Here is an 8,102-nt window from a genome sequence, read left to right on the forward strand (position 1 = left end):
AAACAGAACCAGAGGCGTGGAAACAAGGAACAGACTGACAGGGACTGGAGGGGTCGGGGAGGGGGAGGGGAGGGGGAGGGGAGGAGAGGGGAGATAAGGGTGGGAAGGAGGGGAAGGGACTAATCACAGCACAGGTATGAATGACTGGTGGACGAGGACAACAGAGTTCGGGTTCACTATGGGAGCGGGTGGGGGTTGCTCGGGCAGTGGAGAGCAAGAGGGGGCGGGAAATTGGGACACCTGTAATAAAACAACGACATTCAAATAAAATAAAATACAAAAATAAAAATAAAAAAAGTTAATAGTTCTTAGCATAATCTGTGGGCCAGTAAATGTCAGTGATAGGAGCATGAATCATAATTATAATTATAACACAACTAGGATGTATCAGCCCTCGTATGAACTTCTCCTCATTGAGAAGATCAGTAGTTTTCATACTTTAGCTCTAGAAGCATCTGGAAGACTTCCTAGAACTCAGACGTCTGTGTACCAGAGCCTAAGACAGAGAGAACCCTCAATAAATGATGACTGATGGAATGAACACTGAGAGAGCCAAAGACGTTCCTGGAGAAGCAAGCAAACTGGAGACCAGCTTGCGCGGGCCTTCAGCTCAGAACTGTTCACTGGACACGAAGTGCCCCAAGCCCCCATGGGCCCAGGGCCCTCCCACCCAGCTAGAAGGCTATTCTAGGTCCAAGAGACCACGAGCTCTGCCTCCAACCAACAACCGTTCCTTTCAGTCTTTAAAGGTAATGGAGCTCAGCTTCCGGCCTCTTGCTGGCATAGGTCCTACCGCTGGGACAAGCTGCTGGAAGATGCTGAGTGTTCTCGGGGACAGGGAAGCCAGGCTGCAATCAGGAAGCAGTGCTTTGTAAGCACTTCTTATAAATTGCCCAAAACCATCTCAGCAGAGGCAGAACTCTCCAGCAAATCGTTGTAATTTCTTTCTCTCCTTCTAAATACGTATTCGCTTTCATCACTGATTTTGTATTATTGTTCTTCAAGAGGATTCCAAATGTGCCTACCATTTAAAAAAATTTTTTTTCTATTACATTTTACATTCAATGTTATTTTGTATCACTCATTTCAAATGTTGACCTTTTCGGTCTTACAAAATCTGGACCTGCCCCTTGTTTCACACTCCATGTACTCTGCTCCTTGGCTCTTTGGCTTTTCTGAGGTTTTCTTCAATTCATCACCCAGGCTGCCCTCCAATGACAGCATCTTAAAGCCAACCACACCTTCATAAACACCTTCTAGGCAGCATTATGCATGCTTCTAAAGAGGAGTTCAAGGTGTGTTATCAATGTCAAGGTCAAAAGCAAGTTCCAGACAGAATATCCTGTCTGGTGCTCCCAACACAGGCTTTAAAAAGACTTCCTTCAATAAAACCTACTTTCGTCAACTCCTTATGTGAATTTAAATATAAAACCCCTCAATTTCTGCATGTCGGCACCAATGATTATAAGGAAGGATTGAAGAAAGCAAAGGTTCTCCATGTTAGGAAATATGAATTAAAATTCTAAGCACTCATTCATTCTCCTCCCATGCAGGATAGCAATTTTAATATGAAAATCACTTTTTGGTTTACACATACTTAAAGAAATTGTCACTTCAGTTGTTATGGTTCCTTTACTCAAAGACTAAATTAGGAATTCTTAGGATTCCAAAGAAGCTGTAAAACTCCACATTTCCAGAGAGAGATTTAAGGGAAAGATAGATTTATACACCAACACAAAGTCCTTTCTAGTTGACAACACCATCCTCTATTCACCTGGAAGCCATGGGATCAAGCTGAATTATACGAAGCACATGAATAATAGGAAAATCAGCTATTACTTCAATGTGCATCACGTAAGGCATGCATGTACAGTTTTACTTACTTGCCTCACTTGGATATATATTAGGCTCTTAAAAATACGTTAAGAAAGACACAGAAAAAAGTTTCCATTTTAAAAATAGCTGTTCATCTTCTTGTCCCAGACTGGTCCTAGTGTAACCACCCAAGCAGAAGGAAAACGCGCTCATTTTACTCCTGACAGCCGCCTGAGCCCTCAGGATGTGGATGGTTTGTGAATGTAAACTTAAATTCTTATTTCCATGAAGTCTTCCAGGTTTACACTGTCTCACGGCAGCATGGAACCGGGAAGAGGCAGGGTTCTACAGTCAGAAATGTCCCCATTCAATTCCCAGGTCCACCGGTTGGTTACTTTCAGCAAATGCCAGATCCTTCCCTGCCTCAGTTTCCTGCCTGTGCTGGGGGGAGTAATATCTACTTTGCATATTTTATGCAACAAGACAGAGTGCTTAGCGCGAACCCTCGGCCAAGAGTTGATTCCTAGCAACCTTATTTTAAGGGTGGTTTTGATAAGCTTTGTCACTCTGAATGACAGACCAGGCTAATGACATTCTTCTTAGATTTCCTTCCTCCCCGCCTTTACATGCTTATCACCAGAGATTAAAGAGGCAGCGCCGAAGCCAAAGTGTCATTGGTCTCCCTCTGAACACTTACCAGTGAGGAAGAAGTGCCCTAAAACTCGCCTTCCTGTCAACACCTGCGCACACCTGTGCACACCAGCCTGGCTCGCCCCGAGTTCCCCCTTAACAGGCGTACAATAAATATTTGTTAAACCGAAAGGCTGCTGAGCCAAGTGAAAATGAATGCTAATGGGAATCATAACGCACAGCCCTGTTTGCGATCCCGTGCGTCACCGAGGCAGGTCTCCTAAGGTCCCAAGCTTCCCTGGTAAGCTGTTCGGTGACTGGAAGAGCCCGCTGCAGAGGTCTCTTCCAGAACACACTCACGAGGCAGACGCGGCTGAAACCCTCAGACGTTGCACAGGAGGTCGTTGTGTGTGTGTAGGGGGGTGGGGGGGCGGTTCTAACCCAGTTTAGAGAAACGTGACCCCTGGTAAAAGCCACCAGCGCACTGTCTGCTCAACAAAGGGACAGTGCGCGGAGCAAGTAATTGCGGAAGCAATTTCTTCTCAACTTTACCACTATCACCTTTTTTTTTTTTTTTTAATTTTTTAGTGTGATGAGACACTGGACCCTACGCCACTGTAAGGCGTTCTGCTCTCCCGAGCCTGAGCAAAGGCCTGGTAGGGGATCAGAGTGGAATCTCCGGTCCCCACGAAGGGACCGCATCAGATCCCGCCCAAGTGAGGGACTGACCTCTGCAGAGAATCCCGACAGTGGCGGTGGCGCTGGCGGTTACGGTGACTAACTCCGCTGCGCCCCGACGAGACCCAGTGTGTCCTATCAAACGCAAAGAAATTAGGGGCAGGTCACACACACACCCCACCCGAGCGCTCCCGGCACTCCACACCTCGGATTTCTGCCTCCTGGCCTCAGCACAGTGGCCCCTGAATGAGCAACTCTCGGGTAATAGCTGCTCTGACTTCCCTCCCTGGTCTCCAACTCCCCACTTGGGTTGAGCAGAAGCCGCCCGCAGGAAAGAGCAGGTAGCGACCCCGGCGCGCGCCCGCGCGGACTGCCAGGTAAGCCCGGCGCCGCCCTCACCTGTCCGTGGCTGCGTCCCGAGGGCTGCAAAGGGGATCGCCGCGCGCCCCTCACGTGCGCGGGACCCACAGCCAACGTCGCCTCCGCTGGCCCGCACAGGGAGCAGCTGGGACGCGGCGGGGGCGGGGGCTCCACCGGGGCCGCCCCACTTCCTGGGCCCCTCCGCACGCGAGCCCCGCCTTCAAGGGGAGGAGGCGGCACCGTGCGTCACCTTGGAGAGGCCAAGAGCAGAGCGCGGGCGCGGGCGCCGTAACTCCGTCCGGCTGATGCAAGAAGGCGTCGGTTCGCGGTACTGGGAGCTTTGCTGTGCGGAGAGAAAGAGGTTATTGTAGCTCATTTTAGCTTGGGCTGGCTCGTGGGAGAAGGCAGTTGTGCCCCAAAAGTCTGGCGGTGGCGGGGAGAGTTGAGTTCCCTCGCGTTTTAGTTCACAAGCAGGAAAGAAGGCAAGGGTGCCTTGCTGACTTAAAATTGCTTCGGAGCATGTCTTCCCTGATCCTCGGATAAGTGCGCCTTGCTCCGGTTAGGTCCACAAGGATCATTGGTGACAGAGTAGGCCCCATTTTTACCACCCCGACCCTGGCAAGAGGTACCAGAGGCAGGGCACCCACAGAGCTGGTGTTCTCTGTGCACGTGGCATATAACCTAGTCATGTTTTAATTTTCAGGTATTAGTGAGATAGTTCCTAATATCCCTGGTTGAAGATGAGGAAAAGAAGCGTGAAATAACCCGAGCAGCGGTAACCTGAGAAAATAGAGTCTAAAAGAAAGTGGAGGAAGAGCCCTAGGAGAAACGGCAACCGTACCTGTAAAGCTGACTAACAACGGAATTAAAATAGTAAGTGAACCCACAAAAAGAAGCTCCTTCTAACTCCTGCCACAAAGAAGTTCCTGTTCTGTGGTTCCTGCAGCCCAACCGCAAGTCAAAACTGACTACCAGTAATTTTCAACCATTAGATGTTACAGAAAGTGAAACATGGAGAGAAAGGAACTCTGAAATCAGAGGGCCTTCCCCGCGTCATCCTGCACTCCTCTGTGCAGCTGCGTTGAGGTTTTTTGTGGGTTTTTTTTTTTAATTGTCCAAATATGTTACCCACCTTTTTCTAGTATGCTTCGGGCAAGGAATAGTGGGATAAGGCTGTTGCTTTCCATGAGTTAACCTCCCTACCAAACCACAAGCCCCACTTAGGACAGCAGCCGCACTCCTCTGTGGCTGATGCATGCGGTACACTGTTGTTCCATTGAATTTCTTGATTGAAACAGGTTTTGAACCAGGTCTTTATAGGCACTGTCAACGGTGTCATCATTGCTACTTTTTTAAAAGCACAGTCTGCATTTATAATGGGTGGTCTTCTCTGCCTTGCCTTCTGAATTTACATAGGCAACGAGGTAGCTGGCCTCTTACAAACAGCTCCATTATCAGTCTGGTGATTGAAGGGGAGAGTTCTCACTCCCCACACCTGTGTTAGTGTCCCGCCGGAGACGACTGCTTTTACCCCCGAGACCACGCGCGGCATGGTTGCGTGGCAGTCTAATGAGTTCACCTGTTCTTGCAGGTTGTAACTGCCGGGCGTGCCTTCCGCGGATCGGTGCCCTCTGCTGTCAGTGCTGCCGCTGCCTGTCACACGTTCAGAAGCTCTGCAGTGGAGGTATGCCAGCAATGTCACTGTACCTGTTTGAGCCGCGGCCTTTTACATAGGATGTGTTACAGTGGCTGGAATCACCTGGAAGTTTTGCCCGTGGTGTCAGCAGGCATCTCCAAAAGATGGAAGAGCCCGTTTGTAAATGCGCAGGAATGAGAGAGCCAACTGTTCTCTGCTCCTAGGGAACCAGGACAGGCCTGCCTGTGTCATCCCGCCAGAGCTGGCCCGGAGTCAGTCCAGCCCGGTTCTGGTTGGAGAACGCACGGTAAATCTTGTGACTACGAGGCCCTTGAATGCCCCAGAGAAAGGTTTCTGAGATCTGCTAAGAGTGACGTAAGGCGTTGGCACCGAGCATCCCTCCCATTTTCCTTCACTGAGGCTTTGTGTCATTTCTGGACCAGTAGAACCTGAAGTAGAAAAACAGCTGAGATACAGACATAGAGATCCAGATCTCCAGGGTGTGAAGCCAGCGTAATGGTTCAGACAACATGGAGTCCACTGTCCAAATGGCAGGTGCTTAGTGTAATATAAGGAAGCTTCTGTACTCGGTTAATGGCCCTGAGAGAAACGGCAGACCTTTTCTTGTTAGTGCAAAGAGTTTTTGTTATTATATTTACTTGCATTTTTTTCCTATCGTAGAATTGTCATAACAGGTGAGAGAAAACATCTCTCCTTTTTATAGCAGGTGCAGAGAGACCAAATTTAGCAACTCAATCCAAACCAAACTCTTGCCATTGAACTAGCAATGGGGTTTCCTGCAGGTGGTTGGTAGGGTTTCGGTTTCTTGAACAAAGGAGGTGCCCTTCCAGAAAAGGAGTCTCACTTTCTACTTACTCAGAAAGAAAATTATTTTAAAGCCTTTCTTTGGAAGCTGACGCCAGCATTTCATTGTCTTATTGATTGTAATCCTATGGAACAAATTATTTCAAATGCCTGGACATATATTGAACATAAGCTAATTAGCTGGGAATGTTCACAGTTAGTAAGTTGCTCCAAGTTACACTTTGATGGATGTTACAACTTTTATGGGTAAGAACTCCATGGCCAGGATGAACATCTGGTAATAGTTGCATTTAAAATGTTAAAGTTATTACAGGCATGGAGTCTAAACCTGAAAAGACTTAGTCCCTCACTCATCGGGTGGGTAAAGCAAATCCAAATTTCCTTTATTAGGTGAAGCTTCACCTTGCTCAAGGGTACTTGCTAATCACCAACATTTTTGTCTGGTGATGTGAATTCCATCCACTTAGCGAATAGCTTAAACCTTCCCCCAGATGCACCCAGGGCAAAGGACTGTTTCCTAGTGCACAGCATTGAATGGCTTTTATTGGGTTACTCAGTGGCCTGTTGCCCTTGGCCGTAGTGAGGAACCCTTTTCGATCAGCCTTGAGAAATGGGTTGTTGAATGTGCACTGGGAATGTTGGTTAGGGTTGTTTTTAAAATTCCGGTCCCTGTTTTAAGATGATCCGGGGCAGAAGTTTTTAATCAGCTCAGGAATGCAAAGCTAGGCTTCCCCACAGCGGCTGGCTCATTTGCACCCTCTGGCTTCCACAGATAACGCAAGTGACTTTGTTTCTCTAATTTGATTACTGATATGATCAGAGTGGCCTGCCTCTGTCCAGTATTCAGAAATGCTTTTTTGTGCGTTGTATAATAGAGTGCTTTTTATGACCTCATTTTTTTAAGTCTGTGATGAATGAAACGAAAGGAATTTTCAAGACTAGGACATTGGGGTGATGATCAATTCTGAGCAATCAGATGTCCACTTACACACTGATTTGCACAACTAACTATATGAAGCAGTGACACACGTAGGGTCACACATGAGATAAACATGTGGCTGAGACCACATCCAAGAAAATAGACACTGTCACACACTGCCTGGGGCATGCCCTCCTACGGGCATTATTTCAATTACTGTGAACTCTGTACAGGCCAAACAATGCAGGTGGCCTGAAGCCAGGTGGCCGAGTGTGTCTCCCAATCCACAAGGTGTGGTGCTCCAGGGTAAGTCATTGCAAGATGGAGGCAGCCACTGCCCTCCAGGGGCTCGCGCTTTGGCAAAGGGAAAAGACTTAGAAACAAAAAAGCACTTAGTGGTCAGAGGGAGGAGGGTCTGCTAGCAGCACCTGCAGGCCGGGCCTGGACAGGAGACCAGGTGGGGGGTATACAAGGCAACTAGCAGGAATGTGACTCCATGCAGCCCAAGTGCCGAGCAGGGAGAGCCAGTGGATGAACCCTCACTCACATCCCTGGGATGAGCAGGCGCCACCAGCAGGAGAAGGTCAGTTCGAAGAGTGAAGCCAGACCTGTTTAGCAGTATTTCTATCAATTGTTCACTCAAGTAATCAGAAAATTAAAATACAGATACCTAGGCAGAACACTCTGGGTGGAAGACATTAACTAATTTTGGACTTCGAGTCTCCAGACTCTCTGTGGGACTGCCTGAGACATATAATTCGAAAAAGTTTTAATTCATCCAGCCTCCAATTACTGGCTGTAATGATGGCCTACAAGAAAGTACAGAATCACTAATTAATGGATTGAAAAGTAGGCAGGAAGCACATGAGGCTTTATTAAGTGCATAATAATATTTTCAAGCTGGCTTACTATACAATTACCTCTTTCATAGATTTTTTTTTTTTTAGGTACATCTTTATAATGACTGTTGTTGACGCTTCCTAAGAAAATGTGGACCTAAAATAAAACCAAAATGCTAGTAAGAAATGCGACTTTAAAATTAAATGACTTTCTTAATTTCTAGTATTCAGGTGCTCACTTCTTTCCTCCCTCATTGGGAAAGAACTGTACTGAAAATTATATGTTCTGTAAAGGGCTTATTCTTTAAAAAAAAAAAAAAGGTTTCGTTTGAACGTCCTACTTGATTTTTAAAATGAAGAATGGGAAGGACAAAGTATATTTTAGATCATTTAAAAGGAA

The 8,102-nt window shown here is 47.2% G+C and overlaps 1 protein-coding gene across 4 annotated transcripts in view; it reads right to left on the reverse strand.

The window, feature by feature from the left end:
- The window catches only part of MCTP2 (multiple C2 and transmembrane domain containing 2), a 145,109-nt gene extending 141,466 nt beyond the window's left edge, over positions 1–3,643 (reverse strand). For 3 of the 4 annotated variants that reach the window (XM_053913355.1, XM_024561680.2, XM_024561681.2), the window contains exon 1: positions 3,523–3,643. The gene's annotated coding sequence lies outside the window, so the exon portion shown is untranslated. Of the gene's footprint in view, positions 1–3,174; positions 3,259–3,522 lie in introns of all 4 variants that reach the window. The other variant, XM_024561682.2, reaches the window with a different exon arrangement.
- Positions 3,644–8,102: the final 4,459 nt, after the last annotated feature.

This window comes from Desmodus rotundus, chromosome 10, assembly GCF_022682495.2.
Source record: "Desmodus rotundus isolate HL8 chromosome 10, HLdesRot8A.1, whole genome shotgun sequence".
Classification (NCBI taxonomy): Eukaryota; Metazoa; Chordata; class Mammalia; order Chiroptera; family Phyllostomidae; genus Desmodus; species Desmodus rotundus.